This window comes from Bubalus bubalis, chromosome 4 (assembly GCF_019923935.1).
Source record: "Bubalus bubalis isolate 160015118507 breed Murrah chromosome 4, NDDB_SH_1, whole genome shotgun sequence".
In the NCBI taxonomy this organism is placed as follows: Eukaryota; Metazoa; Chordata; class Mammalia; order Artiodactyla; family Bovidae; genus Bubalus; species Bubalus bubalis.
Window position 1 is genome coordinate 76059516 of NC_059160.1, and position 11980 is coordinate 76071495.

Sequence of the window (11980 nt, forward strand, 5' to 3'; positions counted from 1 at the left end):
CAAAGAACCGAGGAGCACACCCTCGCGTGACCATACATTTCCCCTGACAGTTATTTAACCTTTTCACTCCTTTCCACCACCCTCTGGCCCCATTTCTCCCCCCATCCATACTCAAAGCTGTTTTCTTAACTAAGCTAGTAGTGATTCACTCCAGACAGTGTATACTTTCAAGAGTTTGCATACTTAGCCTCCCATGTTTCTTTAGAGAGGCTCATTCTTGATGAGGAAGTAAAACTCCAGCCTTCGCAAGTATTTGGTGGCTCCTGGGAACTGTGACTTCTCCCTGTAGCTATTTTTCTGGTGCACCCAGGGAATTACCTTAATAACAATGAGCACAATGAACACACGGTTTGATATCTGCCCTGTCAGTTTCTCGCATGAAAGAAAACGTATTAACAAAAAGGCAGGTAGGCCTCTCCTTCTGTGTAACTTAGAATAATCACTTGAATGGAATGCTAAGTGAACAGCAACAATAAAAGGAGGTCTGATAGAGCACTTTGACATTAAGCTTGTACTTCCATTTCACACAAATTCCAACTGCTTTCTGATGAACTGCCCATTAGAGGCATTCTGATGGGCCCTTCAGTTCAGTCATTTCAGTCGCTCAGTCATGTCCAACTCTTTGCAACCCCATGAATCGCAGCATGCCAGGCCCCCCTGTCCATCACCAACTCCCGGAGTTCACTCAGACTCACGTCCATCGAGTCAGTGATGCCATAGAGCCATCTCATCCTCTGTCGTCCCCTTGTCCTCCTGCCCCCAATCCCTCCCAGCATCAGAGTCTTTTCCAATGAGTCAACTCTTCGCATGAGGTGGCCAAAGTACTGAAGTTTCAGCTTTAGCATCATTCCTTCCAAAGAAATCCCAGGGCTGATCTCCTTCAGAATGGACTGGTTGGATCTCCTTGCAGTGCAAGGGACTCTCGAGAGTCTGCTCCAACACCACAGTTCAAAAGCATCAATTCTTCGGCACAGCCTTTTTCACAGTCCAACTCTCACATCCATACATGACCACTGGAAAAACCATAGCCTTGACTAGACGGACCTTTGTTGGCAAAGTAATGTCTCTGCTTGTTCATAACTTTCCTTCCAAGGAGTAAGTGTCTTTTAATTTCATGGCTGCAGTCACCATCTGCAGTGATTTTGGAGCCCCCCAAAATAAAGTCTGACACTGTTTCCACTGTTTCCCCATCTATTTCCCATGAAGTGATGGGACCGGATGCCGTGATCGTTTACTGGATGTTGAGCTTTAAGCCAACTTTTTCCCTCTCCTCTTTCACTTTCATCAAGAGGCTTTTAGTTCCTCTTCACTTTCTGCCATAAGGGTGGTGTCATCTGCATGTCTGAGGTTATTGATATTTCTCCTGGCAACCTTGACTCCAGCTTGTCTTCTTCCAGCCCAGCGTTTCTCATGATGTACTCTGCATAGAAGTTAAATAAGCAGGGTGACAATATACAGCCTTGATGTACTCCTTTTCCTATTTGGAATCAATCTGCTGTTCCATGTCCAGTTCTAACTCTTGCTTCCTGACCTGCATAGAGGTTTCTCAAGAGGCAGGTCAGGTGGTCTGGTATTCCTATCTCTTTCAGAATTTTCCACAGTGATTGTGATCCACATAGTCAAAGGCTTTGTCATAGTCAATAAAGCAGAAATAGATGTTTTTCTGGAACTCTCTTGCTTTTTCAATGATCCAGAGCATGTTGGCAATTTGATCTCTGGTTCTTCTGCCTTTTCTAAAACTGGCTTGAACATCTGGAAGTTCGTGGTTCACATCCTGTTGAAGCCTGGCTTGGAGAATTTTGAGCATTACTTTACTAGCGTGTGAGATGAGTGCAATTGTGTGGTAGTTTGAGCATTCTTTGGCATTGCCTTTCTTTGGGATTGGAATGAAAACTGACCTTTTCCAGTCCTGTGGCCTCTGCTGAGTTTTCCAAATTTGCTGGCATATTGAGTGCAGCTCTTTCACAGCATCATCTTTCAGGATTTGAAGTAGCTCCACTGGAATTCCATCACATCCACTAGGTTTGTTCATAGTGATGCTTCCTAAGGCCCACTTGACTTCACATTCCAGGATGAGACTGTGGCTCAGATCATGAACTCCTTATTGCCAAATTCAGACTTAAATTGAAGAAAGTAGGGAAAACCACTAGACCATTCAGGTATGACCTAAATCAAATCCCTTATGATTATACAGTGGAAGTGAGAAGTAGATTTAAGGGATTGGATCTGATAGACAGAGTATCCTTCTTTTAAGGGATTCCTGCCCACAGTAGTAGATATAATGGTCATCTGAATTAAATTCACCCATTCCCGTCCATTTTAGTTCACTGATTCCTAGAATGTCGACGTTCACTCTTGCCATCTCCTGTTTGACCACTTTCAATTTGCCTTGATTCATGGACCTAACATTCCAGGTTCCTCTGCAATATTGCTCTCTACAGCATTGGACCTTGCTTCTATCACCAGTCACATCCACAGCTGGGTATTGTTTTGCTTTGGCTCCATCCCTTCATTGTTCCTGGAGTTATTTCTCTACTGATCTCCTGTAGCATATTGGGTACCTACCGACCTGGGGAGTTCCTCTTTCAGTATCCTATCATTTTGCCTCTTCATACTGTTCATGGGGTTCTCAAGGCAAGAATACTGAAGTGGTTTGCCATTCCCTTCTCCGGTGGACCACATTCTGTCAGACCTCTCCACCATGACCGGCCCATCTTGCGTGGCCCCACTCGGCATGGCTTAGCTTCATTGAGTTAGACAAGACTGTGATCCGTGTGGTCAGATTGGATAGTTTTTTGTGGTTATGATTTCAGTGTGTCTGCCCTCTGATGCCCTCTCTCAACACCTACCATCTCACTTGGAATGTGAAGACAAAAGAGTCCAAAATGCAGTACTTGGATGCAATCTCAAAAACGACAGAATGATCTGTGTTTGTTTCCAAGGCAAATCATTCAATATCACAGTGATCTAAGCCTATGCCCCAACCAGTAATGCTGAAGAAGCTGAAGTTGAATGGTTCTATGAAGACCTACAAGACCTTTTAGAACTAACACCCCAAAAAGATGTCCTTTTCATTCTAGGGGACTGGAATGCAAAAGTAGGAAGTCAATAAACACCTGGGGTAACAGGCAAATTTGGCCTTGGAATACGGAATGAAGCAGGGCGAAGGCTAATAGAGTTTTGCCAAGAGAACGCACTGGTCATAGCAAACATCCTCTTGTAAGGAGGCCTTACAAATAGCTGTTTAAAGAAGGGAAGCGAAAAGTAAAGGAGAAAAGGAAAGATACTCCAATTTGAATGCAGAGTTCCAAAGAATAGCAAGGAGAGATACGAAAGCCTTCCTCTGTGGTCAGAGCAAAGAAATAGAGGAAAACAACAGAATGGGAAAAACTAGAGATCTCGTCAAGAAAATTAGAGATACCAAGGGAACATTTCATGCAAAGAAGGGCTCGATAAAGGACAGAAATGGTATGGACCAAACAGAAGCAGAAGATATAAAAAAGAGGTGGTAAGAATACACAGAAGAACTGTACAAAAAATATGTTCATGACCCAGATAATCACGATGGTGTGATCACTCACCTAGAGCCAAACAAGCAAGAATAGTTGGATATAAATGGTGTTTCTGGCAGATGGAACAAGTTAAGTTTACCCACTCAGATGGCTGAAGCCTTTTACCAATATTTGTGGGAAGACATTTTAAGGTTTTTACTTGCCTGTTTTTAACTTTTATTTTTAAATGGGGGAAAATTGCTTTACAATGTTGTGTTGCTTTCTGATGTACAACAAAACAAATCAGCCATAATTATACATGTATCATCTCCCTCTTGAACTCAGAATTATTCTTCTCCACAGAAATTTTTAGTTAAAGGTGAAAGATTTATATGATAGAAAGAGAAGCAGAATATTACTTGCCTTTAATAGATAACCTTATGGGGGCTGTGGATAAAATTTTTGGCAGTTACGGAAGTTACAGAAATATCAAGTAGCAGTTTGCTTTTTAAAATCTCTCTCTCTTTTTGTTTGTTTTTTTTTCCAGTCCCAAGCGAGGGTGCTTTAGCCAACCATTTGGATGCTCCATTTCAAAGATATGATAAGATCAATATTTCCAAGGGACTAAGAATCGTAAGTTTTATCTAAGGAGGAAGTCAGGAACATATTTGCCTGTTATCAGAATTCTGGATAAGTATTATAATCTTTTTTATTTTCTTTAATAGTCTGTAGATTAGTTCAATATTTTGTGTGTGTGAAGTGCCTTCCCCAAATACACAAAGATCTGGACCTGGTGGTGTCTGCTTAGAGAGTAAGGGACAATAAATCAAGCCTTTCTGTACATTTCCTGGACCTCTGTCAAAGCAGTTTCCCGACTATCAATATTTACATAAGTTTTATACTTGCTGTGTGCCATCTGTAGTTCTTGACATTTGTTCTCTGATCTTCCCCTCTTAATCTTGTAGAAACAATAAAGACCCCTTATAATGTCTTTATAAAGACAAACTTTCCTGAGACCCAGTGTGGTTAGTTAGATGAAGAAAATGTTGCCTGTTACTTCATGTCTTAGGGTCCTAACTAGTTATTGAGGCAAGCCTGACGGACAACCTGCACCCCTCAAGTGGCAAAAATGAGAGGGAATATTCTCACTGGTTACAAAAGTTCTCAGTACATAAAACAAGAGAAATAGAGATTCTTGTTTTAACGTTTTTCATTCCTATGACAAATGAGAGAGACAAAGGAAAGCATGACTCTTTCTGGGAGGCTAAGAATCAATAACCGTAGGTGTTGATGACCAAAAACAAATTCACAAGAGGCATGATTCAAGATCTATTTTCACAAATATTTTTCTCCTGCCAGTGTGAATTTGGAAAGGAACAGAGAAGGAGAAATTTTTATCCTCCTCTCTTGAATGCACTACAGACAGAGAGCTGGGAGACAGACATGGTAAGAATTCTTACCTTCTGCTGGTCTGTTGTCGATTATCCCATATCTCAACTGCAGTTTGAGGCAAGAGGAGTGTTCTAGCCTTTCCCTGTCCATCCTCATCACTAGAAACTGTACAGGAAGAAACGTGTTTCCTTTTGCCATTTTAAGGTTTTTGTTTGGGTCTCTGTAACAAAAGATTAACAAGAGAAAAGTAAACAAAGTCCATTAACATGCACATCTCATTTATACTTATGAGAAATACTAGTAGGCATAATTCAAAAACATGGCTAGAACTTAGACTTACAGATTATCTTAACCAAAGAACAAGATACTTTTATAGTAGTAACAAGACAGAGGAAAAGAATGCTAGGTTTCAAGGCTGGCAGATTGTAGGATGATAATAAAAACATTAAAAACTAATACTCAGTAAAGGTTGTTTTATTGACTCTTCTGGTGCTGTCTTGGGGCTGGTAAGAGTCAAGGGTTATTGGTGATTAATATCTGCACAAATTTATGTTCTGCTTTCAGGAAACTAGGGGGAGGGCAGAGAATTTTTCTTGGATTTGCTTCTTTTCAGTTGCCTCAGTTCAAAATAATCCTTGTGCCAAAGAGGAAGATTTTGGGGTGGCATATATGGTTATCCTTCTGTAAGTTTTACTGTTAAGTTATTTTGCTTTACAATGACCCTTTATGTTCTAACATGGAAATGTGAAGTAAGCCATTGTCAGAAAGGAGTTAGGAATGTTGTTCACATGAGCAGTCTGGTTGAACAACATGGTGTGGTGCTACTTACTTATCAGAACACCAGGCAGTATTTCATGTTGTTCTGTGGAAAATATATATATAAAATAATTTTACGTGAAAAAGAAGACAACATAGTGAAAGCACATAAAGATTTAATGAAATTTTAGAGTTAATTTTCAGTTGGATAAAATATTCATTCAGTAATCTTTTTTTTTATAGTTACTCAAATTTGTAATAAAACAAGAGGAAGTTCCTCTTTGGGCTATAGTGCTAATCCCAGTTCTTTCTGAACAAGGTCATTAAGCAATCTCATTTTATTATTTTCTTGCCAGTTAATACTTAGGATATCAGCATATTCCTTTAAACATAAGGAAGAAAACTTTGGTCAGTGGACCAAAAACAGGCCCTGCTTTCCACATGTCACCAAGGGTGGAGCCCCCAAACTGGTCAGAGAAGAGGGAAGTGAAGAGATTTTAAATACCAAGTCCAGCCTGGATATCTGGCTTGTCGGTCAACATGAAGGCTCTCCTTAATCTGGGGCTTCTCCTCCTTTCTGTCACTGTTCAGGGCAAGAAATTTCAGAAGTGTGAGCTTGCCAGAACTCTGAAAAGACTTGGATTAGATGGCTATAAGGGCGTCAGCCTGGCAAAGTGTAAGTTAACTATTCCTCCTTCCAAATCGTGAGCCAGGTGTGGAACAGATACTAATAGCGGATGAATAATAAAGGATATTGTGTGAATGGACTTTTCTTATTTCTTTGAGGTTTTGTACATTCACAGTGGTCAAAACATCAATGGTTCCTTTAGAATCAGATGTACCAGGTGAAGGACTGAGGCATGGGAGGGTCAAATTCTATACCATTCTAAGCATGCCAGGTACCGCTATACTCTAGAGCCACTGAATTTGCCAGCTGGCATGTGGAGGCTGACTATAAGATATATTTCAGCACCTGGGATATGTCTGTCAAGCCCTTGGTATTTGACTCTAGCCATTTCCAGTTTGGAACTTGAGTTCTGCAAGCCTGAGTAAGGCAGTGTTTTTCTCATTTTTAATGCCCCTACCATGATGTTGGGCAAAGTTGTTTTTTTTTAATTTCATTGAACTCTTAAAACAGGGACAAAAGGAACCTATTCCCCCTCACTCAATATCTATATAAGGATCCCTGAAATGCAGTATGAAATGACATTTTATTATTCTGACTCCAGTTGATGAATTATTTTTCATTTTCTCCCACAAAATTCAAGATGTGTCCTAAGGAAAAGTGACTGTGTATTTTAGTCCATATTTGTCAGTCATCACTGTATTTTTCAGAGTGAATTCAGACATTTCTCCTCCATAACTATTTTTAAATGAATGAGTAACTGGCTAGAAGGATGGATGGATGACATAGTCTTTCCTATTCTATGACTCTTTTCAGGATTCTAATTTGATATCCAAATTCAACTTTAGGTACCATAAGAAATTTTTTTTTCTCCCAGAAAAAAATACTTAAAATTTTTTTTCCTGATAAAAGTATTTTTCCATTAGCATATGCATATGCCACTAACAGGGCTTTCCAGATGGCTCAGTAAAAAGAAACCATCTGCTGATGCAGGAGACGCAAGAGACGTGGATTTGAGACCTGGGTTGAGAGGAGGGCATGGCCACCCACTCCGGTATTCTTGTGTGGAAAATCCCATGGACAGAAGAGCCTGGAGGGCTACTGTCCATGGGGTTGCAAAGAGTCAGACACCACTGAAGCATCTTCTCTCACACATATACCGCTAATGACAAAATCTACTCAATAACTCTGTTGATTTTTTTATTCTAGGCTGAATCTTACGTGAGTGATGGGAGCAGGGGAAGGGTAATAGCAATAGAGGAAACATCTATTTTAATATTTTAAAATATGTTACTTGTTTCATTGGTATAAACAAATGTTTTGCTAACAAAAGAATTCTCTTAAGGGCCCTTTAACACGAAAATGTTAAAATATTTTACAAGTAAAACACATCTTTATACTTATAAAATAAGTTGTTAGTAAAGTAGAATTAAATAGAACTAATTATGCTGTGAAGTATAAGTTATGTCGTGTTGCTGTTTATTGCTAATTTTTTTTCAGGGATGTGTTTGGCCAGTTGGGAAAGAAATTACAACACACAAGCTACAAACTACAATCATGGAGACAAAAGCAGTGATTATGGGATATTTCGAATCAATAGCCATAGATGGTGTAATGATGGCAAAACCCCAAGAGCAGTTAATGCCTGTCATATACCCTGCAGCGGTAAGACAGGATAATGTGGAGTGATGGCACAGGACTCACCTGGTTATACCTGTTGGGTTAGTCAAGCTTTTCCATAAACATCTTATGGGAAAACTGGAACGATACTTTAGGTCAAGATTCAATAGAAATAAAAAGGTCTTGAAGGGCTCATCAGGGACCTAAAAAAACTCCATCTTAACTTCTAGAAGCTCTTTACTTTGCTCCTCATAATTCCTTAAGTTAGAAATTAAAGAGCTGGTATCATAAAAGCTTGCTGTTTGCTAACATACAAGAGTTTCTGGAGTGACCTATCACTTCATCATAACTGGACATATTGATGCTTTGTAAAGAACAATGCCATTCCTCCTACTTTCCTTGTTTGTAGAGGTTTAGGGATAATTTGGTTGTGTGGGAGTTTGTTGTTTTTCAATGTACCCTCCTTTATTAAAAAACAAAAGTATTAGTGGCTAACCAAAAAAGAGGAATATGTGTGGTCTTTTTAAAATATAACTTTTACTTTTTATTGTGAAATGTTTTAAATATTTGGAAAATTAGAAACATTAGCATAATAAACAACAATATGCTCATCGTGTACTTTTACAGTTATTTACATTTTGTCATATTTACTTCTTTTATGTATATCATATATATGGGATTGTTTGCTCAGTGATTTTAAACTGATTTAGAAACATTATGACATTTCATTTCTAAATTCTTTGGTTTGCATCTTCAAAAAATCCTGTGCCTATATAAGCATAATCATTCTAACAGGCTAATTTACAGATTTGTGTAAATGGGGTGAAAAAAGTATTCTATTGAGTTCCTTTTAAAGTAGAAATAACATATGAATCTTTACTGCATAAAATATTGAAGAAATATTGCAAAACTGATAGTTATATTTTTAAATATTCCAAGTCCTAATAAAAAGATTAGCCTTTAGAATATTATTTTGTATCCAGTTAATTTATTTTATACAAATATTTTGCATTATAGAATAACCTGTGATCATTGAATAGAAATTCTTACTACCAAGAGATGCATGAACACTGGTAACTTTTGGTATCCATATCTTCTTTCAGAATCTACATGACTCATGTAAATGAATTAAAGCTATATTATGCACATTTGTATCCACAAGCAATGTGTTTCAACATAAAAGAAATTGTACTAAATTTACAGCTTTACAATTTGCTCTTTATTTCACAAACTATTTTTGTTAACAAATACCCATCTTTATTATTTTTTAAGATGAATAGAGTTATACTGTGTAGATATTCTGTAATTTATCAATCTACTCCTTTTTTAACATCTGTTTGTTTATTTTTGGCCATGTGAAGTCTCAGTTGCCACAGGCAGGATCTTCATTGTGCCATGCAGGCTTCTCTCCAGTTGGGACGTGCAGGCTTAGCTGCCCTGCAGCATTTGGCATCTTCCTTCCCCCACCAGGGATTGAACCAGCATCCCCTGCATTGGAAGGTGCACTCTTAACCACTGGGCCACCAGGGAGTCCCTCAGTCTATCTCTCAGGGTTAAGCACTTAGGCTGTTTCCATTTTCTCCTTTTATATCAACTGCTATGAAACATTTTGTATACACATCTTTGGGTACATACCATGATTTTTTTAGGATAAATTTCCATTAGAATTGCTAAGTAAAAAACTCTAGACCTGTTTCTGCTTGTTTGTTTTGTTTTTACACTGCCTAGTAAAAAGAGTCCCTTGTATCACATTAATTAATAGTTCCTGAACATCCACTGACTTTGGTAAATGAGAAACAGAATGCTTTATTTCATACCAAAGGATCCATCGAATGAAGAACGAGTTTCCCTCCAGCATTCACACAGATACACAGACTCTTAAAAAATAGTATTAGTTGTTCTTTCCTCAGCCTAAGAGAAAGCTGACTTCACCTAAACTTAAAATGAAATTTCTATATTGTTTTCACTTCTCACCACTTCTTTTCCAGCTTTGCTGAAAGATGACATCACTCAAGCTGTAGCAAGTGCAAAGAAGGTTTCAGTGATCCACAAGGTGTTAGAGCATGGTATATTTTTTTTCCCCTTCCAGTTTTACTGAGATGTAATTGACATACAGCACTATAAAAGTTCAGGGTGTACAGCATAGTGATTTTATTTATAGTCATCATGAAATGATTATCACAATAAGTTTAGTAAGCATAGATTATCTCATATGGATACAAAATTAGAAAAATAGAAGAAAAAAATTCTGTGTGGGATGAAAAGTCTTAAAATTTACTCTCAACATCCTTTATATACGAGTAACATATAGCAGTGTTAATTATATTTATCATGTTGTATATTGTATTTTGTTGTTGTTTAGTTGCTAAGTCGTGTCTAGTTCTTTCAGGACCCCATGTACCGTAGCCCGCCAGGCTCCTCTGTCCTTGGGATCTCCTAGGCAAGAATACTGGAGTAGGTTGCCATTTACTTCTCCAGCGGGTCTTCCCGACCCAGGGATCAAACTTGGGTCTCCTGCACTGCAGCTGCAATCTTTTGCCATTGAGCCACCAGAGAAGGTCTGTTGAACATCACATCCCTACTATTGTCTTATAACTGGAAGTCTGTAGTACCTTCCACTGCCTTTGTCCAGTTCCTCACCCCTCACCCCACCCTCAAGCCCCACTCTGGATCACCACAAATCTGACCACTCTTCTATGGATTTTTTTGTATGTTTGTGTTTGAAATATAGTGGACCTACATCACTGTGTAGATTAGTCTTTAGAATAAGACTAATCTTATTAGTCTTTAGCTCCTGTTATAGAGCACAGTATGTGTTAAGCACTAAAAAGGAGACCTGATTCATCCTGCTGTGATGAGAGAAGTGAGGGAATATTCCCAAAGACCATGGTAAAACTGCAGCTTTAGATTTATGCTAAACAATGTATTACATAGAAACAATATTTTACCAGATTCAGAATCTTACTCTTTTACTACTCATTTTTTTTGGGGGGGGGAATTTCTAGAGGCTTTAAGATTCTCCATACACTACCAATACCTTGTCATATCTCGAAATTAGTTTTGGAATTAAGTAAATGTGGACTGCACTTTGCAGTCTGTTGTGGACTGCACAGAACTCAGCATTTGTGTTCAGCATTCTGTGCCCTAGTGAAGGCTTGGGGGAGATGTGAAGTCCTTGATATACATATCTCCAGCTAAACATCAATACTTGCAGCTGTCTATAACTTGTATTTCATGTATTGATAAACTATTTTGTTTTCTCAAAGGATTTGAAGTATCTATAACACAATGAAGATATGTTTCAACCTTCTTACCATATGTTTCATCTTTTTCTACAGGGTATGGAGAAACAAGTGTCAAAACCAAGATCTCAGGAGTTATGTTCAGGGCTGCGGAGTGCAACAGTGGATTTTTCATTTCAGCTCATTTTGTCTCTTTTTGATATTAAGGAAGTAATAGTTGAGTAAAAGGTTACACTACAACTCTTCAAACAAATTATGTTTTTATAGAAGCAGGAGCATGCAGTCTTTCTTCTAAGAGGCTTGACGTTTACCTCACGTGTTTATTATTTAGTATTAGGTCTACAACATTTTTCAGCTTGCTAACAGAACTAATGCTAGTGAATATTTGTCTAAAATCTTCATTATCAAATGTATCTCTAGGACATTCAGTTCTTAATCAAAGAAATAACCCAGACTTAATCTTGAATGATACAAGTACGCTCCAGTATTCAACAAAAATATAATGAGAATCTTTAAACAAATTGATCTTAGGCAAAGTCCCACCTGTGTAGGCATGTGAACCTTCATTTGTTCAGTCAAAAGGAGCAGAACAGTGAGAGCATGGAGTCCTAACCATGGGTGTTTGTGTTAGTCTCTCAGTCATGTCCACTCTTTGCAACCCCATGGACTATAGCCCGCCCAACTCCTATGTCCATGGAATTCTCCAGGCAAGAATACTGGAGTGGCTTGCCATTTCCTTCTCTAGGGCCTAACCATGGAATCACCAAGGAATTCCCCTCACCTTGAATTCATAAACATAAATTTAAATGGGCCCTCAAGTCAGCCTCGTCATCTTAGTCACTTTCTGCAATCCT

General features: G+C 38.5%; 1 pseudogene; it reads left to right on the top strand.

Moving 5' to 3' along the window:
- The first annotated feature begins 6179 nt into the window (after nt 1-6179).
- On the top strand, nt 6180-11776 carry LOC123333280 (annotated as a pseudogene).
- The last annotated feature ends 204 nt before the right edge of the window (nt 11777-11980 follow it).